This window comes from Sebastes umbrosus, chromosome 5 (genome assembly GCF_015220745.1).
Source record: "Sebastes umbrosus isolate fSebUmb1 chromosome 5, fSebUmb1.pri, whole genome shotgun sequence".
NCBI classification, from domain to species: Eukaryota; Metazoa; Chordata; class Actinopteri; order Perciformes; family Sebastidae; genus Sebastes; species Sebastes umbrosus.
In genome coordinates this window covers 3894802-3921462 of record NC_051273.1, presented here as the reverse complement: position 1 = coordinate 3921462, position 26661 = coordinate 3894802, and the positions used below count along the sequence as shown (strand labels likewise).

General features: G+C 41.9%; 1 protein-coding gene across 15 annotated transcripts in view; it reads left to right on the top strand.

Annotated features, from left to right (window-relative positions):
- Positions 1–26661, top strand: part of ptprsa (protein tyrosine phosphatase receptor type Sa) — a 278620-nt gene that overhangs the window by 41269 nt on the left and 210690 nt on the right. For all 15 annotated transcript variants that reach the window (XM_037769716.1, XM_037769714.1, XM_037769722.1 and 12 more), the window contains exon 2: positions 10412–10508. The gene's annotated coding sequence lies outside the window, so the exon portion shown is untranslated. The remainder of the gene's footprint in view (positions 1–10411; positions 10509–26661) is intronic.

Below are 26661 nucleotides of genomic sequence, written 5' to 3'. Positions count from 1 at the left end.
ACTGTGCAACACCGATTACACCGACTACCGCAGCATGCCTAATTATTATACAGCATTTCACTGCCAAACATGATGATTGGAGCTGTGGCTTTGAATCCACCAATGAGCCAGTCCAACCCAAGTACAGAGGTCATAAGCTCATCTTGTTAGAAGCCAGGTTGAGCACCTCAAGCCTAAATTCCTACAAGACATCTCATTTTCATGTGACTTTTTGAACTTTATCAATATGTGTAGGAGGAAATAAAAAAAAGAAAGTAAAAAAACTGGCACATTCAGTTATCATCATAGAGTCTTTGATGTTTACATTTTAGGTTTTTGGTTCATGGTGTCACACTGCGGGATTCACACCGAGGGGGCAAGTCAGAGTTCGGTGTCTTGACACTTTGACACGACACGTAGCTGCGGGTAGAATCACTGTTGTGCTGCAAGATCAAGCCGGTGACCTTTTTTAGTTACACGATATATTCTCTCTAACATCAAGGCCACCCGGCTTCCTCTCTCCGGATACAGGATGCCCAGAGCAACAAGCGTCGCTACTAGGCTAAGCACCGCTGTGACACAACTCTGGTTGGATATCCCCCCTTTGCAACCACACTGCTTCAAGTTACACTGGGCACCAACCTAAATGGGCTTAAATTTTTAATTTGCGCTGGAGAACAGAGATCGCATCTTGGGAGGATAGCATATCTGTAATTTATTTAAGAACCCCACAGAGGGAGAGTTATTTTGGAGGCTGAGAGCTGGAAGGGAAGTATCTATGTGGCATTTTTCTGTTCAGCCCAAGGGGCTTGTAGGTAGACTCCACTCAGCAGTGACCTTCTCAGCGCCCAGGATGAACATTCTATTTGTGTTCCGATCCTCGGGTAAAAAACTATTGAGTGCAGAAACAATTCCTCTTCCATCCTGAGGAACAATGAAAACGTTTGAATAATTGATTTGAAGTTTTGCTTAAACTCTGAATCCTTTTACATTTTACCAGAGAAATGTGATTCACCAGCTCAGTCACCTTACAGCTTGTCTCATCTCGAATTCCTCCTCCGTTTGAGAGCCCACTTCTCTGAAGAGCGCGGTGAAGAGTGCTCAACTTCCCTTGGTCAAACGCACGTCACCTCCGCCGGCGTGAAGTAAAAGCTTTGTCGCTATTAATTAAAGCGGGCCTGATTAGCGCTGACAGGTGTGGCAGGTGTTCTGTTTGCTCGAGCGGCGGCAACAAACATGCACGCCGCAATCTGCAGTAATTTATTAAAATCACCATCAAAGCTGCCACTTATCCACGGTGGCGGGGCGAGCGCGTACGCGGGTGGAAAGTGGGGTAAAGGGGGGGGTGGTTGGAGGCTGCTGGTGGCGGCACGCTATCATGCAGTTCATCCTTAATGAGTGTGGATTAGCGGGGATGATCCGGGCTTTGCAAAACCCCTGGTCCACGGCTGGTGGAGGTTGTGTGTGTGCGTCGTGATGGGAGGGGACATCATGACTGAAGCCACAGTCAGTTTGGACATCTTTCCCAGAATTCTCCACAATGGCAGATAACTGTAATAATACATTGGATGATTTAGCGCGCGCGTGTGTGAGCGTGTGTGTGTGTGTGTGTGTGGACACTCATCTTCTCCTCCAATCACCACGCGGTGCATCAGCCACCTCCTCCCTCGCAGATGAGCATAAGAGCTGATTAATATTTCTCCGCAGTGATTTATTCAGATTTAATTTGTTTGCGAGCTGTTGCCTGCGAGGGGATAACAAAACATGTTTGTTACTCTCTTTTTTTTTCTTTTTAATTTCTCGACATTGTATAAAGAAGGAGCATTATAGACATGGGAAATGAGAATTAAAATGTTATGATTATTTCATGATTGGACTGCTCAGTGTTTTTGGATGCTTTGTTAATAATGCTAACCCCTTAAGGCGTGATTTTTTTTGGAGCATGCTGATGCTACTCTGGGGCACAAATTATGCCACAGCAAAGAGAGGGTTCGGAGAAGCTTGTGACTGTAACATCACCGGTTTGAATTTGCATGCTGGAAGTTCAAGTCGACGTCTGTGTGGAGAGGCATGTGAATGAGTAAAACCCGCTCTCACCCTTTGCAACTACTGAAGAGCTGCTCTCGAACTTTGCAATTGAACCAGTGAAGCTGCTCAAAGGCCAGCAGGTAGAGGAGGAGTGTGTGTACTGAGACGTTACTTGTGTGTTAAATGTGTGTGGATATGCAGCAGTGTGGTGCAGACAAAAGCATGCATCCTCTGTAAATTTCATCCCTGAATGAGAGAAACAAAAATGTCAAATTGCAAGAGACAGGAAATCTTCATTTCGCAGAGGTCCTGAAGCTTTGTTATGTTGCACAGCAGCTGGATTCTCGCAATATCTGGACATCACCAGAGAAACGCAGGACGACATATCACACGAAAATCCATCTTGTCAGGCTATAAGTAATGCCAGACCACGGGCCAGTCAGCATCCTGTGAGAAGCTACTCGCAGCTATGACCGTGCATGGCTTAGGTGTGTGAGGCAACTGTTCATTCAAAACAACGATGGCGGGTCCTGAAGAGGTTAGCGTAGCTGCATTAGCATTAGTTATCTTAAAACTGGAGAGTATGGCTGTATTCGAAACCGCATACTATACTAGTAGTACGTACTGATTTGGCCAAAATGTAGTATGTAGAATGTAGTATGTGAACAAAAGCTTAATCTATAGTATGCCAAAAGTACCCAGATGTCGTAATAATCGGAAAACATCTCCAGTATGCATCGGACCAGTCTATCTCACCTCCTGTATCCCACAATGCAAAGTGATGGACCGCTACAGGCTACGTTACAACAACAGCAGCCAGAAACGGCTAGTTTTTGAAATTTTTTTTGTAGCTATTTCATCACTAAATTCGCTTCTGAAAAATTTTGAGGCGAGAAATCAACCATGTAGATTTAGAATATTGACAGTTTTACAATATTAGATGGCGAATCGAACATTTGCTCCACCGTTGTCGGAGTTTAGAAGTTCCACAATGATGATCCTGTTTGTCTCGCTCACTTTGATTGACAGATGGTTCATCCAATCACCTGCCAAGTGAAAGTAACTGCCCTTTTCCAACAGTTTCCAATGACTCAGATGGTTCGTTGAAACAAACCATCTACAGGTGGGTCAAGTTAGAAGCCTTGGCCTCTCTAAATAAAATGACTAATGCTCAAGTCAAGTTAATAAGCTGACCCCAAAGGTCTCAGTTCGATGACAGTCATCCTTTTCCAGCCTCTTGCTAATCCGGAGATTTGCAACAGCCACACAAAGACGTTACAATGATATGTTTGCTGTCTGAATGAAATATGGGCCGCTCTCACTAAACAGCAAAGCCATTCTTCTACTCAACCCTAGACCTCTCCTGCCGCTAACACACACACACACACACACACACACACACACACATTGCACCAGATGGAAATCGCACAGTCAGGCAACAGTTTGAGTAGCAGCCATAAACATGTGGCCTGGGAGATGATTTATAATAATTAATCCGCTGTGTCCAGTCCCAACAGCCTCCCACTCTAACCCCCCACCAATCCACCACACACACACACACACACACACACTCCCCACCCCCCTAGCCAGTCGGGCTTTGGGAACACAGCTGTGACCAGCTCGGCGCCTTTCCAAACCAATGTCACCAACGTCCCTATCGAAGGACATCGAAGGGGATTTAGTCTGTCTGTCTCCCTGCTAAACCCCCCGCACCTTCACAATAGAACACGCGCTGTACTTTATCATGGCCATCATATCATGAACCATTAACATGAGGGCCTACAATAACATTATTTATGGAGGCGTTAATATTAATATCGACCTGTGTGCTGTCAGGCGAGCTGATTTACTGAGCGCTGGAATGCCGGGCCGTGTAGCGGTGGCAGGTGGACTAATTGAATATCAGTCACCGCATACAGCATGCCGATAGAAGACACTCAGTCAGCGTTGAACAAGAACCCACACAAATGTCCAATCTATACCTGCGAAAGAACTTACACGCATGACCTCACTCCCAATAAGTAAGCGCTTACCGTGTGTGTGTGTGTGTGCAGGTGTGCATCAGACCTCATAGACTTTTTAACCAACGTTGCATGGCAGTAATTATGACTGGGGCTCTGCTGAGAGCATGTTTAATATAATGGACGCTTTTGCACTTATCTGCACAAAACAGAAGCCCGCTAATGAAACTTCAGTCAGAGTGGCTCATTGCTGGAGTGTTTCATCTGAGAACGGTGGTGTCTGAGTGTGCGGAGGTTCTCTGACAGAGCACCGAGGTGCAGGATTAGTTAGCAGCAGCCGTGGAGAATAATGAGGTCGCAGGACAAAGGCACTCTGGCTGAGTGTGTGGAGTTTGTTTTGAAGGCAACTCTTGCCAGTTTCAGTGAATTTTAGTCACTTTGACAAAAAAAAGCTTTTCACGGAGTATTTTTTACAGGAAACTACAGGGTTTTCCACATATCTTCCAGCAGTGTTACAGCTGAATCAGGTGATTCTCAGTTCCAGGACAGCAGACACACAGTTGGAATGAATGAACACAGAGAGAGACTGTGGCCTCTTATATTTTTACTGATGTGAAAAGATCAATCTCCTCAAAGCCTTAAAATTGGCTCTTTCCCAGTGTTTCCTAGTTTCCTAAACTAATTTTGTGTATCTAGATAATAGATTTATTACAGTGATGGATGGCGGCAGAGCTTCAAAGATTAATCAATTCATTGTCAACTACTAAAGTAATCAACTATTTTGATAATCGAATAATCGGTTGGAGTTATTTTTAAGAAAACAATTCTAAATTCTCCTTAAGAATGAGTCATGGAGCAACAGTATACTTGAGATTATGTAGACTTTGATTTAAAAGGTTTCATTTGACGAGATGGCTTCTAATATATTTTTGGAACACTGAAAGTTAACAGTACAAACAGGATTTTATTTGAATTTTGAACAGATATTATTATAAAAAAGCAAGACGAGTGAAGTTTAAGTTAGCTCTAACTACAGCTGCAACGATAAATTGATTAGTTGTCAACTATTAAAGTAATTACCATCTATTTTGATAATCAATTAATTGATTTGAGTATCTTTTTAAGAAAAAAAAAAAGTAAAAATTCTCTGATTTCAGCTTCTTAAATGTGAATATTTTCTGGATTCTTTACTTCTCTGTGACAGTAAACTGAATATCTTTAAACAAGACGTGCTTTTGGAAAAACTGATCAACATCTTTCACCATTTTTTGACATTTTATAGACCAAACAACTAATTGATTAATCGAGAAAATAATCGACATATTAATCGACAATGAGAATAATCATTAGTTGCAGCCCTAGATGGCGGCACAAGATGTGCATTCAATCTCTCCCTCTCTCTCTCTCTCTCTCTCTGCATGGTTAAGCTTGTGCTGCTACAGCCTTTACATTAATCTAGATAGCCTAGCCCTTAAACTATTGTCAAGCTGGCTGGGTGTATATGTAAAGGTACAAAACAAAGGAATGGTACAAGCAAGACATTTGGTCGTTTGCAGTCTTTGTCTTTTGTGGGTCAGACTGTTGCCTGGAGTAGACTGGTATGCATTTTAATGACCAAAGGAGGTTATTATCCAATGAATGTCTCATTATGTCTTTGTCAGAGCCCAAAGGGGCTTCGACTGGTGCCTCGGTGCCTTGCTAAATGGCTTTGATTCAAAACAGTAATTTCCATGAGGTCGATTCTCCTTTTTTTACATTTGCATTTTGTCGGCATTTAGCCAATGCTCTTAACCAGGGCAGCTTAGAGTGAGTGATCAGGTAGAGACTCGTTCAAGGACACTACATCGGGAGAGCACACAGCTGTTGACAGCTGCACACGGTGCGGCTACAGAACGAATCTCCCCGATGACATTTGTGTTACATTTCTTTTTATTAGGACACATAGTGCCAGCCTTTTTTCTATAAATCAAGTGGAAGTGCTTCAAAAAATAATATGCTATCAGAAATAAATGAAGCTAAACTCAATGCAGTGTATACTGTAACAAAGTTGAGGTCATACCATTAATAAATTCAGTGAATTTCAAATGCATAACTCTTTGCACTGTTAAGATCAGGAAGATTACATTCCTGATAGAGAAATGAAGGCTTAGTGGTATTCAAACCTTTATTTAAACTCGAAGATTCATAGAGGTCGACCTCATTCACAGTCACGTCAGAAGAAGAAGAAGAATCTGCCTTCTATTAATGTGTTTTATGAATTAAACTGAAATTAATTCTACATCGTGGTTTGGCTTTAAATAACTCGGAAGTGGCGCTATTTAAGTATGTAGCTTATGTGACAAAAAAAATCAATGTTAAAGGCAGGTCTCCTGGGTGAAAGTCTGCTGTTTTTTGACCTCCATCCACCCTAACCTCCTCCCTACACGGCATTTGCCGATATTTATATTTCCTGGTTCATGATTATGTTAATTACATATGAATTGATTTTGTGGGGTATACACAAATTACTGTGCGTTACTTTTCGTATAGGTAGCTACGAACAGTGTATGAGACCAGCCTGAATCTTTCAAAGGTAAATGGTGTCAAAGAGATGGCAAATTTGGAGTCAAACAATTTAAGAGTGTGCACTGCAGACAGCTGCCGAGATCAGTCACATAATATAGAAGCAGCATCTACGTTTGATTGTTTCCTCATTTCCTTCCACTTCCCTCCCCTCTTCCTTTTCCTGATCTTATTTCTTGACTTGTCATTTCCTCTCTACTCCACTCTGTCTTCCTCTTGGCTCGTTCGTTCCGTCTCCTCCCCCATTATCTCCTCTCTTGTCTTTCCCTCTCCGCTCATCCTTAATTCTCCTCCCAAGTGTCTCCTCCTCTACCCCGCCTGTCTTCTCTTCTGTCTTTTCCCTCGGCTTGTGTTCACCTGTCGTTTCCTCACCGCTTTCCTCTCGTTCAACTTGTCCCTCCTTGACTCCTCCTCCTCTCTCCTCTTCCCTTCTCCTCCCCGTCACTGTCTGTTCTCCTCTTTCTGAACTCATCCTCCTCCCACCACCTCCCGCTTCTCCTCTCGTTTTTCTCCCTGACACATCCCTTCCTATTGATTATCTCAACTTCACATTCCCCCCCCCCCCCCCATCACACCTTCTCTGTGCTTCACACCCATTTCCTCTTCTTCCCCTTTTTCTCTTGTCATCCTCTCTGTTCTCTTCTCTTCACCTTACTCTGAAGAGAAGATCTGGCTTTTAATTGCTTTAGGGCATATCAGTCCCTCCCTTTATACCTGGAGAACAATGGAGTGAGGAAGGTGAGTGTGTGAGGGTGAGGTGAGGACAGGACAGGAAGACATCAGGTGCTACCATGGCAACATTTTATCAGTCCAAGAGGGAAAAAAAAGCTCTTTACTTTTGTCACGTCAAGGCAGAAACTGTGTTGACATTTCTTCATCCGAGGTTGAAATGTGCAGTTTTTTACTTCTCCGGTAGCAGACCTGTTGACATTTGCACGGAGTAGGTCAGCCTTGTGTTTTCTTACTCTGGGCTTTTTATTTTTTTTTCCAGTGAAAGTTCCCTGTTCTTCTATTCTGAATATACCCTGTGTGGTCACGTTGCTGGAGAGAGAAAATACACGGAGCCATTTCTGAGCATGCATGTTTTCATTTCCCAATTTGCCGTGCACCATGATGCTCGGCCATCTGTCTCAGCACGGTGACTAAACTCAATGCCAATATGTTGCAGGGTCATGAGAAAACAAACCGGAGCTGCTTTCCGCATGAGTGGACGAAGCATAACTTAACCCCCGATCCGCTGCGGAAAAAAAAACTAAAACACAGAGCCTCACGCTCTCACCTGTCCTGCATGCTGTTGTGAGGACGCAGGGCGAGTCTCACACTGTCTTAGATGTCGATTCAGGATGAGTTCTAGCTGCCGTGCTGCTCGGCCAACGCTTCATTCCGGCATATTAATGGCGACTCGCCCAGCCAAGGGAGTGTCTCATGCGACGGAGGAAGCGGTAGTGCAACAGCGTGTGTGCAGTGAATAAATGCTGTACATTAAACAAATTCCCCCGCGCTCGTCCTGGCAGCCAGGCGTGTGGGAGGAGGAAGTATTGCAGAATCTCTGCCTCACTCTCAAACTGACACACACATGCATGCTCATGTGTATCCAGCCACTCATGCATTTATTTCCCAAACTTCCCAAACCAGTGCTGCTTCCTTTCAAACCCAGGTCATGCAAAGTGATTTATACACTCTAGTACACTCTCATTCACAGCCTCACAAACACACACACACACTTTCATTGAGCTTCATAAGAACTGCATTTGCCCCCATATACACAAACCCATGTTGTAACACACACACGTACACATCAGCTCCCTACTGTACCCCGTGCTGCAGTCAGTGCATCAGGGGATCTTCCTGTAGCCAGCCAGTTAGTTGACACTGATTGGCCGGCGAGGGCCAACTTGACCCCGGTGGCCCGCCAGAATAAAGGATCATGTTGACCGTCGGCCGTCGAGGTAATAATGCCCACAGAGGATGCTGGGAGACTGTCTGCAAGCAGCGTGCAGTTCATGAGCCAAAGACAGAGGGGGAAGAGGAGAGAAGTCAATAACATCAGGCTGAGGACAGATAGGAGTCTGTAGAAATGTGTTGTCCTTACTGCTGCCAAACATTTCTTTTTTCACACTCGACACAGAATGAAGTTGTCTTAACAACGTCAAGTTTGGTAGGACTTTTTTAGAAAGCAGCAATTTAATCTATACTGCAATACTTTATTCTGCAGATGAAATAAACATTTAGATTCGAATTGCTTAGATGTACAGTGTGTAGGATTTGGTGGCATCTAGTGTTGTGGTTGCAGATTGCAACCAACTGAGTACCCCTCCGCTCACTCCTCCCTTTCCAAGACTCTGGTAATGTGAGTCGCCAAGTACTAAACCATGCTAACGCTGCTCGCCTCGCTCAGAGGCCATCCTTACCATGATAACACTACAACAGAATAGGGATGTGCATTCCAAGAGAAAAATACTATTCGATAATCACTTAGAACGAGTCGATTATTTTTCGAAAATCGCCGCATACTGGCGGTGGCACGGTTTTGCACTCTGCAGCTCACGTTTCCGCAGTTTCACAAGCACGTCGGAGAACTACGGTGGCCTTCAGGTAACGTAAAGACATTAAAAGGCTCTCTCCAGAACCGGTGTTTGGTTTGTCCGTTCTGGGCTACTGTAGAAACATGGCGGAGTAACATGGCAGACTCCGTGAAGAGGCTCATTCTAAGCTAAATATAACATGACGATTCTTTGACTTTGAAGTGATTATGCACTAATGAAAACATATTTCTGAATATTATATTCTATTTCTGCAAATAGATCCGCCATAATGCTACACACTGTTCCTTTACAGTAGCAGAGCACGTGACAGTTGCAGCAGCAGTTCAAGCATGAAAGCATCAAAACATACAGTGAGGCCATGCTATGCCTTGTGGATAATGATATCATATTGCATCTGCGCTTGGTATGAATTATGTGTTCTCATTACTTGCACCCTCTGCATAGTGATTTGATCTCGGTATGCAGAACCTGCATAAATATTGTATTTTCAACTTTTTTTTTCCAACATAAACTTAAACTCTGTTATTTTTACAACTCGACCGACAAACCACGTATAGTGCGTTTGAGGGAAGCTCTCCTACGGGAGCCTCAGTGTCCGTAGTAATCGATCACGCCCCTGTCGCGCATTCCAGCAATGATATTCATATCGTTATCTAGAAGGAGACTCTGTGCGCAGGGTAATGATGAGCTCCTTTGACCTTTCACTGGAGATAACCTTCCTCAGCTGCTCAGTGGAAGCTCCTTAGGGTGGACTCACGGCCGCCCACAGCTGCAGACCTGACCGAGAGTATTGGCTGAATATCGAGTTAGGCTACGGTGCGGCAGACATGGCCTCCAGATGCATAGAAACTCACACAAGCACGTGTACTATTACATGTACAAACATAAAAGTCGACATACAGTGAATTACAGAATAATAGATAGAAACCATAAACTTATAGATCTGTACATGCAGTACGTGGGTGAATATCCAAACATGCATTGATCACACTCGTGCACACACCCACAGATTTGGACCAGGCTCATTAGAGATGTGAAGGAGAAAATGATAAAAAAAAAAAAGCCAGGAGGGATTTCATGCAGATTCTCACTCCAGCGCTCTCAGGCAATCAGCGGCAAGCCTCTTCTTCGCCCGAGAACTGTCGTCCCGCGGTCACAAAGGGCAAAGAGGAAAGAGAGGGAGAGAGAGAGAAACTCATCTCAGCGTTTGGCCAATTCCCCCACCTACCACTTGAGGAGGCAGTTCATTAACAAGTCCCTTTCATTAATGTTTCTCTTTAATTTTCCCTCTTTCTTTTTTCCTCCCTCTCTGCCCTTTTTCTATCTACTTTAAAGGTGCAAGTGAGCGAGTAACAAGGAGAAGAAGAAGAAGAAGAAGCCGCTGGAGCAGCTGAAGATATGAAGTTAAAGAGGTTTTGAAAACAATCCAGTGGTGAGTAGTCCCCTAATTTTTTTATTTCTTTTTTAGTTTTGCACACTGCAGCACCATATTAGGAGAGTCATTTTGTTCTCCAGGAGGAGTCTCATGCCCTGCACAGTAACTGATCCTACATTATGGGGCACAGATATGCTTTTTTTTTAATAATCCTCAGGTCTGTGTCTATATTGCTTCTTCCTTGTTTCCTTCCTCCACCTTTTCATCTTTCTATCTGTGCCTTTGCATATTTTTAGTAGTCACAATGTAGCATAATCCTATGTGAACAAGATATTTTCTATCCTTGTCCTTCTTGTGTCTCACACCACTGCAGATGGCACTTAATAATTGTCTGAAGCAATCAGTGGAAGATACAGAATGTGGCTAATGGTCTGGCCTGGACACATTTTGAGTTTTTTTAAGTTTAGATTTAGAATTATATGAATAAAAGATACCAGATGATATTAGGTTTGGGGTCCTTTGAAGAACATTTGAAGGTTTTTGACTTAAAACTACGCAATTTCACATCATTATTATTTCTATAGATAATGTCCAAAGAGCTTAAACACAATATTTGCTATATTTAAATAAGTATTTCATTATTTACACATATCACAGCCTTCATCTGAACATTTAATCCTCATGAAAATGTTTTCCCTGTGAAAAGCAGATTCAGAAAACTTTTAAATAATGTTTCCTTATTGAATGAAACATGCGCCTTTATGAATCATCATTATGAATGCCCAGAGAACCTGATATGGAAAGGGCAGAACACCAGTATACCGCCAACTTGTGAGAAGTGCCGGTGCGCAAGAAAACGTCACGGTGGGCAGGCAAACGCCACAAGGAATCAAATGTAAAAGTACCGGCCCACTTCGAGCACTGCTCACATGCCGCCCTGCATTCGTTATTTATTTTTTTATGAATCTGATGGGGTGGGCAAGCCGTCAATCTGTCCGACCTGCACACATCCAGGCCCATCCGTAGATCCGCCTCAGGAAGCAACCCTATGCATCTGCTATCTCAGAATTGATTTCGAAGTGACAATTTCCATTCAAATTTGCAGCAAGCAAAGTCTTTTTATGTTAAAATACCTGTTTGTCACAAAGTGGGGCTGTGACAGAGCATCTTATCTCCCCCTAATTGAGAAGCTGCAGATAACTCCTGTTTTTCTAATAAATAATGCTTTGCTGTCACTAATGGACTCTCACAGAGTGCACAGGAAGCAATTAATCAACACAATAGAAGAAAACTACCCCGAGAAAGCTGGATATATCAATAGATTCCTCTGCATAGTCACCAAAAGTTACGGCACTGAATTCACACCTTACATTTTGTGTGCACTCAAGTTAGCGATTCTGGGTGAAGACGTCCGCAAAACAATGTAAAAGTTTATTGGAGTTTGGTTGGAAAGTGACACTGCGGGACCAGTGTCCTTATATTCCCTTCCCAATAATCACCATAACATGACACATCGTACGCTGTCATCTTCCTCCGTGTATTTCCGTTCTCCGGTGCTGAACTCGTCCGTCTGTATTGACAGCTCAGCTGAGGCGGAGAGAGAGCTATCATCTACCTGTCACAGCAAGCTGCCACTGAGGAGCTCCTCCTGTACCGCTGCACTTCTTTTATTCAACTTGGTGGTTTTCAGACCTGGAAGCCATCAGTTTAGAAGTGTAATGTACCCAGTCGGCTGACTTTTTTCCCGAGTTAATTCATATTCACGTCGGTGCGTACATACCACTAAGTGCAGAACTCATTTTAAAAGGTTCCCACACGTACTCTCTTTGAAATTGATTAATTATGTTTGCGCCGTATGCAGCAGCGTTTGCAATCCTCTCGAGATTAGAAGAAAAAAACATCCAAGGCCTTCCTTAATTGAAATCAACTCCTGCTTTTAATTCTACTCGTCTCGTATCATTTGTTTATTTATTTAACTTTTATTTTACTGGAATAGTCTCTTGAGATTAAGATCTCTCATTCGGGAAATTCCTGGACAACATGACAGCACATTTAGTTTATACAAGCCAACACACACACACAGAGAAGTAAAGAAAAAAGTAAAATAATTATAGCAACATTATAGCAAGAAGATTAAAAAGTTATACTTTGCCTGCTGATCATCGTTCACATTCTTGTACTCAATATATCACTCATCTCAATCACTCACAGGCTGTTCTCATACACTGTTCGTAGCAATAACTACGAAAAGTAATGTGCTGTAATGCACAAAATAAATATATATGTAGTTCACATAATCATGAACCAGGATATATAGCGTCCGTTCTTCGGTAAACTTGCAGCGGCGACACACTTTGAGTTCAGGCTGGTGCACGCCAAAGGTAGAGTACGAGCAGGGAGGCAGGGAGGCATCTGATTGGTTCTTTCCAAGCGGACCGCGAGGCAGTGATTGGTAGACATTTTTACAGGATTACAGCAGCTACAGATGACGGCTCTTTCCGGTCCTTTTTCAGAGCTCATAATTAATGGATCGCTGTCGGGGTGTAAAGACCATTTCAACCAATATAACAAATAGTGTATACTGGATAACATCGTCAACCCTGCCTTTAACATTGATTTATTTGTCACATAACATTCGTACTGCCTAAACCTAACTAAGCTGATCTTTTCCTAAGCGTAACTAAATAGTTTTCTTGCCTAAACCTAAACAAGTAAATTTTTTCCTACGCGTAACTAAATAATTTTCTTGCCTAAACCCAACCAAGTTGTTTCCTGTGAAGACAGTAGTCTTTATTTTGAAAAGACCAGATGCATGTAAGGAACGGAAATTGACTTGTATTACTGGACATTCGTAGGAAAATGAATGAAAAAGGGGGAATAACTTTTTCACAAGATATCATACAAACCGTTGAGAATACGTCGACTCACGTCACACTTAAACTGACTTAATCTCCAAAATGATTAAGGAGAATTGTAGACAATAAGACAACCTATTCTTACAAACTGGTGACATTTTACAAATTACAATTACCTCTGTTTTTTTTTTTTATAATAAACACTAATCTGTTTTCTAATGTAGATCAATCTTGGAATGAAACCTCACCATTTCATGTGACATGTGTTCACTGTATGTCTGTGTAGATTAATTTTACTCATGCTGATATTACACCATCAGGTCAAAATGTAATCTCCCGGTTGTCTGGCGAAATGTCCTCATCTCTCCGGCTCCACTCCAGTGGATAGTTTAATTTTGATCTGAAATATCTAGTGTAGTTGACTCCACGGCCATTACATACACTGCACACCCCGTCCTCATTTCCATATCATAACTTGATTATTAGTGCTGCTGGCAGAGCGGTAGACGTGCAGAAACTGCGGATGAGTGTGAGCTAATGGGTGTCAGAGCAGATGCAGGCCCAGACATCCCCTCTCCGTGTGTAGCGGGTGGGGGTTGGGGAGCTGCTTCTCGTCACCTCGCCGCCGGAAGACACCAGCCTGATAGTATAACAGCTGTATTTGGCATATTGGGCTGCGATGATAGTGGGGCCTCAGTGACCTGCTTCATTTGACTTGGAGAGGCGAGATATAGCACATCTGGACCCCCCGCCACGGGCTCAACAAGCTGGAAACTGAGAGAGCACAGTGGTGGGTTTTACTGCCCGACTGTGTGTCATTTACACATCAGCAAAGGAATTGCAGAGAATTTTCAAGATTTTAATTTTAAAATCTGCTCTCTGTAAACAAGTTTGATTGATATATTCATGATGTATTCATCTGTATCCCAGTTTTCACATTATTTGTTGCTGGAGATTTTAAAAATGTTGATCAGCTTGTCATGACTTCTTGACTATCCCAGGTCAAAATGCTAATTTTGTTGGTTTAGAATGGGGTCGGTTTCTTGTCACATGCATTACGAAGTACAGAGGTGTCTTCCAATGCAATAAAATCTGGCTTCACTTCTGGATACTTTACCACCAACAATAATGAGCACATAATAATAACAATAAAAACTTAACAGTAAAAAGATTGCACGTGGAAAAGCATATTAAAAGTGTATTCTATGCAAATACTCTAGACATTTCATTAAAGAAAGAAAAATAAAATCATCACACATACACACAGGAAGAAGGACATTGTACATTAAGAAGTCAGTTATGCTAGCAATGACATTACACTCACACTGCACATTAAAATAAGATTGGCGCCTTGCATTCTTGCATGCCTAACATATTGATGAGTCTAATCGCCTGCAGATAAAACACACGTCTCTGAAAAATGTGATCCTGACTATTTATTATTCCGGAAACCAGGAGAAGTATTTTGTTGAGCTGCTTCAGGTCTTTTACAGACCACCATTAAGCCTCCAGTGAGGATCTTCGGTGGTGCACTGATAAAAGGTCATCAGGTGTTAGATTGCACTTTGCCAGCAGGTGGAATTTGCAAGTTTTATTTTGCACAACGACGAGATATCCACCTCTAAATGTGGACAAAATGTCATTGACTATTGTGTTTGATGTTGTTTATCCCAACTAGTGCGAAGAGTGTTTGGATGGCGATTTACGTTACAATCAGCTGTCCGTTGTTCACAACGTTCAGTGTCATTTTTACTGTACAAATGCAGTAGATTTAAGCCCAACCATGTAGCTATTTCCTAAACCTAACTATAGTGGTTTTATTGGTTAACGCTGCTGCTGATTCAGGCGCCTCCCTGGTGGGTGGGGGGGTCTCTGAGTGTACCTGACTTGGCCAAATCCCTAAGGCCTTTGCACCTGAATGCACAGGCAGCAGCCACCGTTGGCTGAGCTTTAAAGACAGTTTCTAAGGAAATAAGAGAGCAGCAGCTTTAAAGTGGCTCCTAGGATGTTAGCAGTACAATTAAACAAAGCTCTGCTAATCTTTACAGCTGGCGTCAAGAGGCACTGTGTTCTCTCCGAGCGCCGTTATCCGTAGCATGGCACCGGGAGTCTGACAGGCTGGATAATGTGCCCCGCGAGCAGCCGCCACCCTCTTCACAGCGCTGCTCGTGTACAGTACTAGCAACAACCCTAATATACATCATAAAGAGAGAACGGTGATGAATTAGCATTATTCAATTATATACGCTCCACTTATTTGTAGTGGCATTTAAAGAAATGTAAATTGACCTCAAGTTTTGGAGGTAATGAATTTGATTATGCCAGCGCATGTAATTTCATGGCATTTGGGAATGAAAGATGTTTCGCTTTATTACGCTTTCCTCACAGTGATGGCGGGAAGCTAGGCAGCATGATGCATTTTAAAAGGTCCCTTCTCTGTTTTTATGTCGTGACAGAATTTTTTCATTTTGTTTCTTTGGAACTTGGAACACATCCAAGCTTTAATTTATGTCATTACTTGTGCAGCGCAGCTCAACCATCACCTCTGACAACCTGTTACAGGTTGGAGTTTGATGCTTATACTGCATTTCCTATCAGCTGGAGGGCTTTGGCTGACCCTGCAGGCACTCCAAACTTAACACTTAGCCCTCAAGTAGTTTTGCGAACTCTCCTGCTAAACTTTTTGGGGAAGCGGATGGATGAAAGCAAACAACCTGCTGATGTGTCCTAATATGAAAGACTGGGACGGATATTTTTAGGGTGGGGTGGAGAGATGCTATCTTAGGTCTATTAATGTAGTCATTGCTGCGCTGCCCCGGGCCGTAGGGCCTAATCCAGAGGAGTGAGAGTGAATGGGACTGTGGCTCGGGCTTGCCAGACCTACTTAGGTTCTGGTTGAGAGCACAGTGCTGTGTGGGCGAATCTATTCTGTCCTGGGCAGGGCACAGCATAAACATTGCCCAGGGAATGCAGGCAGGCAAGCAGGCAGGCATGCAGGCAGTCAAGCGGACAAGAGCAAAACTATAAGGATGGTTGCCTTTAATTTCCTTTCCACTGACTCCCCTCGACTGTCCAGGGCCTCAGAGCAAGAGAGGGTAAAGAGAGTACAGAGTGTGTGTATGTGTGTGAACATTACCTGTAGAAGCTATCTTTTTTTTCCGGGGGCTTCACTAAAGTATGTACTGCTATCCACCCTCCTCTCTCACACACACACATTCCATCACACTCTTCCACGGCGAATCTGCCCCGATCCATCCAGTTGACGGCGGGCGAAGCGATGACTCGTTCTCTCTCACTGTCTTTAAGTGATCTGTGTTTGCTCCATGGCACTCTGGCGCTCTGACCTTCTGACCCTGCGTGTAAACAGAGCACCGTCGCTCCCCCCCATCCACTACCCCGCCACCGCCACCACCACCACCGCCGCCACCATCCCCCACCCTTCCACTACCAAATAAGGAAGACAGAGCCACTGAGAGCCAGCAAGTCGGTCAGCCAACCCACTGAGGAGGCCATTAGTGAGCCAGCAAGCCAGCGGAGGGGTTGGTAGAAAACCACCTCTGGCATCACTCATCACTCCTGGCCTCTCTTGGCTCACCCGCCTCTCCGCGGTGCAGGAAATGCACGCGCGCTCTCTCACACCGTGTGCACAAACACTTGCTGGAAGGCACACTCATATCCGCACACAGCGCCGCGTGCACAGTGACCCGAAAGCGTTAATGGCACTCACATACAGTATACACTGTATACAATGACACACATTGAAAGGTACATGTGCTTGAACATACACACACGGTGAAGGGCACACACAGCACATTAAAAATCACTCAGAGGCACACACACACACACACTTACAAAAGACATATTCACGGGATGCTGCACGTACACATGTACACAGAGTAATGACATATTACAGCATGAAAACGCCCCACGCAGCATAAATTACACACTAGGTTGTTTCATCCAAACAATCAAAGATGTGTTTTCGAACTTTGCTGAGAGATGGATTTATATGTTGATATACTATTACAGGTATTTATCACTCAGTAAACGTGCTTATTACCACACTAATAACAGGCCAGCACAGAAAACACTGAGCATAATAAGGCTATAAGACTTTTATATGTCTGTTAGTAGAAATTATATTTGTACATCAACGACGCTGATATCTGATCTCTGTTTTTAAAGTTTATATTTCTTCAATTTTAACCCAAACATGATAGGAATTGCTGTTTACACCAGCAGTCCTATCAAGCCTCTCATACTGTATCTAGACATAAAACCCAGACATATGAGAAACCTCTGGGTCTGAAAAGTGAAGCCAATGCGGAAGTGCCTTAAACTTGCATTCCCTCTAATAGCCAGCAGGGGGCGACTCCTCTGGTTGCAAAAAGAAGTCCGGTTTTATAGAAGTCTATGAGAAAATGAGCCTACTTCTCACTGGATTTATTACCTCAGTAAACATTGTAAACATGAGTTTATGGTCTCAATCTCTAGTTTTAAGTCTTCTTCAATACAGCATGATGTTCATTTAGTAAATTATGATCCCATATAGAGTCAAATAGACCATAAAGCAGGGGATGCTTTAGGGCGTGGCTACCTTGTGATTGACAGGTTGCTACCACGGCGTTGTCCAGTCTGGGCTTTGTCCGTGTTTTCTTCTTACAACTTTAACCCTTTAACAGTGTGTTTTATATTCATGTAAGTTAATTGTAATATTTTGTGTGCTTATAAATGTCTTATTCTGCATTTGATTGTACTTAGCTCCACCCTCTTGTGTCACTTCTGCTTGCAAAAAAACAAGATGGCAACTGCCAAATACCAAATACCAAGGCTTCAAAACAGCAGTCTACAAACCAATGGGTGACGTCACTTGACTACGTCCACTCCTTATACACAGTCTGACACAGACTAATGAAATTACCTTTAAATATGTTTGCCACTTTTAAGTAAACCATACCCTGAAATTCTGAGATACATTATTTTCTTTATTAAAGATAATTATTTTCTAAAAATCAAATGTGCTTGCAGATTTTACACTCTTCTTCTACATATAGTAGCTGTAGTCATGGTGGAACATAACTATTTGATATACAACATGTAATAAAAGGCAAATACTGGTCTAACCCTGCACATGATAGGCTACACACACCAGTGGAGAACGTATGAAACCTTCACTAGTTTACAACATTCCCAGTTAAACTAACTGTCCGCTCAGTCCAGTAATGCCAACTTGGTAATTGAAATGCACTGCAGCAGCAGTGGGCGCCATATAAAACAACACTTGTCAGTTTAACAGTATTCGCAGGACACACAGTTAAACACAGTAATACAAAACACTCCCTCTCTGTCTGGGCTTTTTGTCTCCGTCTGTCCTCCTCTCTCTTTCTTGTGAACTTCTGTGGTTTATTTAGCTGCACTCTTTCACCTGCCTCCAAATGTCAGCTGAGTTCAACAGAGCTGGAGGGAAAACACTCTCCGAGAGAAAGCCATATTGAGAGCGAGCCGGTTAAAAGAGATGCAGGAGAATTGAAGAAGAAAGAGAGGCAGGAGTAAGTGAGTGTTTGGTAACAGAAAAGTCCTCCAAGAGGGTTATCCTGGCTCTAATGCATTATACTACTAACAAACAGCACTTTAGAATTTAGGCATTTATCTGATGTCTTCACCACAAAGACTATTGTTAGACTTGTTAAGTGGGACGCTTATTGGGCAATCGTGCCACGATGCATTTAATGGCAAATTAAATGCACAACAGTGGGATTTTACTCACATTTCTCTGAGGAGTGAGTAATTTAAAACACAACACCAGTGAGAAGCAGCACCAAAATGTCACCAAAATGTCACCAAAATCCCCCCCCCCCCAAAAAAAATAACACAGGTTTACAGGTGCCACACTGCTTGTGTTGTTAGTAGGAAAATGGAAGAAAACTTAAAATTATTATTTTATTATTATTACATAAATTGGGTATAACTGTAAAGCTGAGACTCTTGTGGATCCAATGGCTGTATTCATGTGTGATGATGTTAGTCCCCATACTAGCCATTTCATTGTTGTGAGACCATTTTTTTAAACTTGACCTCACTTGTATATATAAAATGACCTCTGGTGACCTCTAGGATAATCACAGCCTCATGAAACTTTACATCCACAAACTAAAGACCTAGAGCATTCAGAGGATGGATGGCTTTCATAGGTAGATTGACAATAAAGGGGTTTCTGAGCAGTTTCCACAACAGAAGTGCTCGCCATCCAATCGTCAAAAAATGCAATTCTTCCAGAAATCTCTAAATGTCAAAAGTTTTTGATTCCAAATCCCAGCATGGCTTTTTCTTTGGTGTTCCTCAAGGTCTTGGTGTCTTAATGTGGTATTTTTAAAGGATTATTAATCATTTTTTTATCAATTCTCGATAGGTAAAAAATTGTTAAATTTAGCACCAAATCTGTGTAACAAATGGTATTAACCCGAAAATTGCTGCAACAACTTATGAGACATAATATAGCATTGTCTACTTCGATCACAATGTTCTAAGCCCTCATACACTTTTACAATTAATTTTAAATAACTAATTCATTCATTCATTCATTCATGTTTATTTCTGATTTATAACTAGAACAATTTGACACACAATGCTGAGCATTTCCAATTCATCTTCAGGTTCCCAGCTTTCAGATGATGTACACCAATTATATGTCACATGTACTGTTGACCTGCTATCACCCCCTAAAGACCGCCTGTACCCCCCTTAAATAAGACAAAAAAGGTTCTATTGTGGGTCTCAGAGGGAAAACTAAATGAAACTGTCATGTTAAAGTTTGGATTATTATTTAAGATATAAATTTAAAAAAAACAAAACTCACAGGATAAGAGACCTGAACACATTAGAAAAACATACCGTTAAAACAACCAAAGAGCTGATAAAACTCATCTGTGATGTAATAGCCATACAATATGTCACTTAGTCAGGGGTCGTCAGTTTACTCAATGATAGAAAAGGGGTTCCTTAAGGAAAAGGGTTGGGAACCACTGCTCTAATGAAACACACATACATGCATGTGTGTTTCACCGAGAAATGCACTCGATGTAACATCATGGCATCTGAACAGCTCGGAAATTCATAAAAATGCAGAGAGAATTAACAGATTTACCCAGCAGCATGTAATTTATTGCATTCCTATCCCTGCCCCTCCCAGTACACCCAGCGAGCTCCCATCTCCATTCTCAAACTCCTGTCTATCGCCGTGCTCACTTGTGTATCAAGGTAATGAATTCATAATCTCTCTCGAGCTCTTTGTAGATCTCTATCGTGGTGGGAGATAAGAGGGAGCATCGTTGCACTCTAATAGCCGTCAGTCTGCCTGTGTTCCTGCCTGCTGTGTGTGTGTGTGTGTTTGTGTGTGTACAGTATGTGTGTGTGTGTGTTAAGCAAATTACCCATCAACACAAACCCCAGCACGCTATCCTCCATTTTGGCTTGCAGGGAGAAAAAGGATTGTAGCCCAGAGCACAGTCACTTATCAGCTAACTGTTGAGGCTTCATGTCCACCGCTCTTCTCTATGAGATGGGTGAGCGCCGGTCCACTTTCTCTCTTCCTCCCAGTGTCTCGTTCGCACTCAAACACCACGTAGCACTTTCCAACTTCGCTGACAAACACTCAACCACAAGCGAGAGTTAATATCTGAGAGGGTGAGGCACAGTAACTAAACTTACGACTGGGGGTGGCTCTTGAGGGCCGGGTGCGCACGTTTTTAATTGTGTTTTTCGGCGGGGTGATGAAATGTCCTCCATTTGAGCGCGGGCTGGCAGTAAGTGGGCTGTCGCCTCCAGGGACAGGGTGAGCGATGGCCCGCTGCTATCGGAGGTGATTGTGCCTCAACCCCTAGAGGTGACAGATGAACGGAGGGGAGCAGGGAGACAATAAGGAGAAGAAGTCTCACATGGAGTTAAAAACAGGACAGGGGACCAGAAAGAATTGTAAGTATGCACGTAAATCTGGACAAGCTAAACTTTGGCAGTGTTGGCAAGTCTTTGTAACACTTCACTCTTTTGTTGGCTTTTGACATCTGTAAATAGAAGCAGTGATATATTGAAGGAAGAACTTTTTTGTTAACAATACAGTTGCTGACCTTTTAATGGTGGCGTGAATTTTTTTGATGTAGGCTAAATGCGTGGTATATGAAAAGCAAATTATATGTTTTAGGGCTTTTTAAAGGTGCAATGTGTAGGATTTGGTGGTATCTAGCGGTGACCAACTACCGACTACCACTTGGTAGGGGTGTTAGAAAATATCGAAAATATCAAATATCGCGATATTATGTTTTGTGATACTGTATCGGTTCTCAAAAACGAAGTATAGATTTTTGATTAATACCAGTTTACATGCAAAGATTGACTGAGTCAATACTTTATTTCATTTGTAAAGAGATGCACACTCTCAGTGCATGTGCCCTCTCAAAGTAGTGCTGTGATGTTGGATGTTACAGCGACTGTGATGAAGGCAAATGCAGATCCCACTGTTCTGATTGCATGAAAAAGTAATTGTTTTTAACTCAGACTGTATGCATAAGGTGGTGATCTTTTTACTATGACAGTTTTCCTAAAATAAGGTTAAAGAAATTGCAATATATCGCCTTGCTCAAGGTATCACAATATATTGCAATATATTGAATCGTTCCCCCCGTATCGTGATATGTATCGTATCACCAGATTCTTGCCAATACACAGCCCTAGTGTTTGGTTTGTCCGTTCTGGGCTACTATAGAAACATGGCGGCCGGCTCAGTGAAGAGGACCCGCTCTGTATGTAGATATTAACTACACATTTTAAGGTAATGAAAAAACAAAGAGATTATTAGTTTCAGGTTATTATACACTAAAGAAAACATACTTGTTAATATTATATTCCATTTCGGCCAATAGATCCCCCTGAATTCTACACACTGTTCCTCTAAGGGGGGTAAGCCAAAAACTAATGCTCTCCTAATAGTGTGGCTAATGAATTTTTAAAGAAATTACGGTCACCAACTGGGCGAGGTTATTGTTTATTATGTATCGTATTTTTTTTATATGAGGAAGATCACACCACGATACCAGTGGAGCTACATCCTGAATAAATTATAATCTGTGTATTTATTTCATAAGAACTTTAGATGTTCAAAACTATATTGCAATTTGCAAACTTTTCTGTGTCTATGAATATCCATATCATTTTAATGTTGAGTTTCACGACCCCAAGTCCTGTAAAACCAGGTAAATATCTATACTGCGTACATAATGTAGAAGTACTTCTGTATAATTTGAGAAGCATTCTTCTCCCCTCACGCTGGTGTTTTCTGTTGGAGAACAGTGATAAGCAGACATCGCGGCGAAGGATCACCTTCACTCTGAGACATAACAGCTGACAGAAGGAGGCCAGTAGCTTCAACAAGGTTCACTGGTCGTTTGGAGCGTCTTCACACAGTACATGCTGTTACACGATTCGGTAACAAGACGCAAACGATTAAGCGCTTTCCCTCGAGCACTCGCCACATCTTCCGCTCGCTGAATTTACATGGCATTTATGAACACTCACAAGGAAAACAAAAAGTGGAGAGGGAGAGGGAGAGCCGGGGAAGAGAGCTCCTAGTGTGGAGTAGTCTCATTATTCTGTTATGGATTGCACATGTCAGGCGGTAAGTGCTCTTTTTATCCTTCTAAAGCACTAGCCTCGGCCACTGAGCGCATTTCCCTACCCGAGTGAAATTTACCATGTTAAGGCTCACGCCACCAGGGGACTGGCGGTGAGAGCTCTGGGTTGCCGCTAAGATTTACCGACCTGATTAAATAAGGGGCTGTAGTGTGAATAAGAGGCCAAGGGAGAAATCTACGTAACATAAATGCATGATTTTTACTCACTAGTTAAATTGATTAGACCCCCCTCGCAACCCTTTACACCTCTTTATGGTGTGTTACATGTCACGCTGGGTTTTAAACAAAGAGCAGAGAGAGGGCAGTGGAGGATTGCTTGTGGCTCAGGATGGCTTTCTGCCAACACACAGCTAAGATGGGTCTTTTAAAAAAAGGGCCTGTTCCCATCCATTACTGCCTGCATACCTTGAAAAGTTCACACAAAATATATTGCTACTCTCCTTCCAATTGGGCGGGAGAGGCCTTTCATTTGAGGCACTGTGCCTCACAAATTGTAGCCCCATTCCAAAGACTGACAAATTCAATCACATTTCCTTCAATTTCCCATCATACACCCTGGTCCTTAGTGCTCCAGGAAGGTGATTTGACATTGCCAGTGACCGGCATTTTTCAGCTGAGCAGTTGTGTCTGGGCTAATAGGGGTGGAAAATTGATATAGCATAGCATCACATTATTTTGCAAAATTGTATCGATACACGGACGTCAAGTAGCGATCTTTTATCATAAACTATAAAGCTCTTAACAGTCCGAAGGCCGCTATTCTGTCTTTCAGCCGTTGTTACGGTCTTAAAGCTAGAGTGAAGATACTGGTACGATATGAAACTAAAAAACCTAAGAAATCGATTGGTACCAAGCATGTCATGTTAGCTTGTCGGGAAGAATGCTAAATAACGCTCCAAAGTTAGGCAGGGAAAAACTGGCATGGTCAGTTTCAAAGGTGAAACTGGCCCGTGACCTCTGACCTCAAGATATGTGAATGAAAACTCTGAGATGAACGGAGTGAAAACTGTATTTTATTAGATTAAACAGATGTTGACAAACTGCATAATTTGCGGTTGAAAAACGGTAATAAATCGCAATATATCTTATCGCAATACTCAGCAAAATGTTTAAAATTGCAATAAGATCTAATCGTGACTTAAGTTTCATGATAATCGTGGGGCCTCTAGTGATTCCATCCCCTATGGGCTAGGGTACAAGCTTATTTTTTTCTGTTCAGAGGCCAAAATGACTTGTAAATCCCATAATCAGCTAGTCACTTTCAGTACTTCTTCTGAGCCAGAAGGGATTAGATTTGGATTAGAATACAATCTCAAACAAAAGTAAAGAAAACTTAATTGACCTCAGCTAAAGATGTAGTTAACATTTGGCTGCATGCTGGCTGCTGGTAACTGACTGTGGGTCAGTGGACTGATGTGTCTCCAGTCTGTGTCTGGCCTCCCTACTGGACACCAGCTGTCACTGTTCAAATTCAAATTTACCAACCAATCAGAGTTGCCGTTTCAGCTCAAAGCCAATGTGATTGGGTGGAATCATGTCCAAATCCCGCCTCACGGACAGCAAAGTGAAAGGAGTGATACCTCTCACCAAAAGCTGTTGAACATCAATTTAAATCTGTTTTTTTCTTGAATTTCGCGTACAAGCAAGACTTCCTTTTTATTGCAGATGCTTGCTTGTTTTGTTGTTGCTGTTGTTATGAAGCACATTGCAGCTCAAAAAGTTACTTTTATTATCATTGAAATGAAAGTTCATGCTAATTTGATTAGTTTTGCAATTTAAATGGCGACAAGGACAAACGGGACACGTCATGGCAGAGTGGCCACTGAAAAGTAATAAACATTCATTAAACAGGTTAAAACTAAGTAACTTTTCCAAATTGTGATCATGTTATAGAACGATTCCTGTTTGTTCCAGTCTTGTATTTTACCTGACGCGCAGTTCACACACTGTATAAAGTGTGCAGGCTGCTCTGTAATAAGTATAGTTATGATGCAACTGGATGGATCACGGCTACTTGCTTTATCTACCCTAAACATCGCTGTGTAGTTTATTTTTACATGTAAAGAAATGGATTATTCCACCCATATGGGTTCATTTAAGAACATGTAGAGTTGCAATGACTAGCCACATGTTTTGCACCACTGACTCAGTGCTCAAGGCAGGGCCAGATTAAGGCAGAGGCCATATAGGCGGTCGCCTAGAGCGCCACCTTCTGGGGGTCCACTGGTCGCCCTCTAAAAGAAAATTTAAAAAAAATATGCCTGTGGGCACCCTTCCTCATTTTCTGCATTGAGGTATCAAATGAACAAATAAATAAAGAACTCCCGTTATAGTGAAACTGAATAAACACTTTTAAGCCAACAATATCAGGGGTCAATTGTTTAATAATATTAAAATAAATACAGTTGGTACACAATGTTTGTCTCAAAACCATTGTGATGCTCCAAATTCAAATTTCGCCTAAGGCACCAAAAGGTCGAGAGCCGGCCCTGCAGCTCAAAGTACATTATTCTTATATTATTATTAGGACAATGCAAATACATGGAGATATGGTTTTTTTTTACATATTCTGTATCATATCGGTGCACATGGCCCTGAGAAGTGAAGTTGCACTGAATGCATCATCACTTTATCATTACATAAAAAAAATTCTAAAAACACTCCTTTGCATGCAATTTCATAACAGAACATCAGAAAAGATGATTTGATTGAATTTTGTATCGCAAATCAGGTTGTTGTAGTTGGAAACTTGAGCCTATCACAAAAAAAGCTCCTTTAAGTGCTTTATATGGCACTGTATATTGGTCTTCTCTTCATTCTTATATTATTAGGGCAATGCAAATACATGGAGATATGGTTTTTAACATATTCTGTATCATATCGGTGAACTGAATGCATCATCACTTTATCATTACATAAAAAAAATATGTTTCTTAAAAACACTCCTTTGCATGCAATTTCATAACAAAACATCAGAAATGATGATTTGATTGAATGTTGTATTGCAAAATCGGGTTGTTGTATTTGGAAACTTGAGCCTATGGCACTTTGTACAAAACAAATCTACAAAAAAAAGCTCCTTTAAGTGCTTTATATGGCACTGTTTATTGGTCTTCTCTTCATTCTTATATTATTAGGGCAATGCAAATACATGGAGATATGGTTTTTAACATATTCTGTATCATATCGGTGAACTGAATGCATCATCAATTTATCATTACATTAAAAAAATATGTTTCTTAAAAACACTCCTTTGCATGCAATTTCATAACAGAACATCAGAAAAGATGATTTGATTGAATTTTGTATCGCAAATCAGGTTGTTGTAGTTGGAAACTTGAGCCTATCACAAAAAAAGCTCCTTTAAGTGCTTTATATGGCACTGTATATTGGTCTTCTCTTCATTCTTATATTATTAGGGCAATGCAAATACATGGAGATATGGTTTTTAACATATTCTGTATCATATCGGTGAACTGAATGCATCATCACTTTATCATTACATTAAAAAAATATGTTTCTTAAAAACACTCCTTTGCATGCAATTTCATAACAAAACATCAGAAATGATGATTTGATTGAATTTTGTATTGCAAAATCAGGTTGTTGTATTTGGAAACTTGAGCCTATTGCACTTTGTACAAAACAAATGTACAAAAAAAAGCTCCTTTA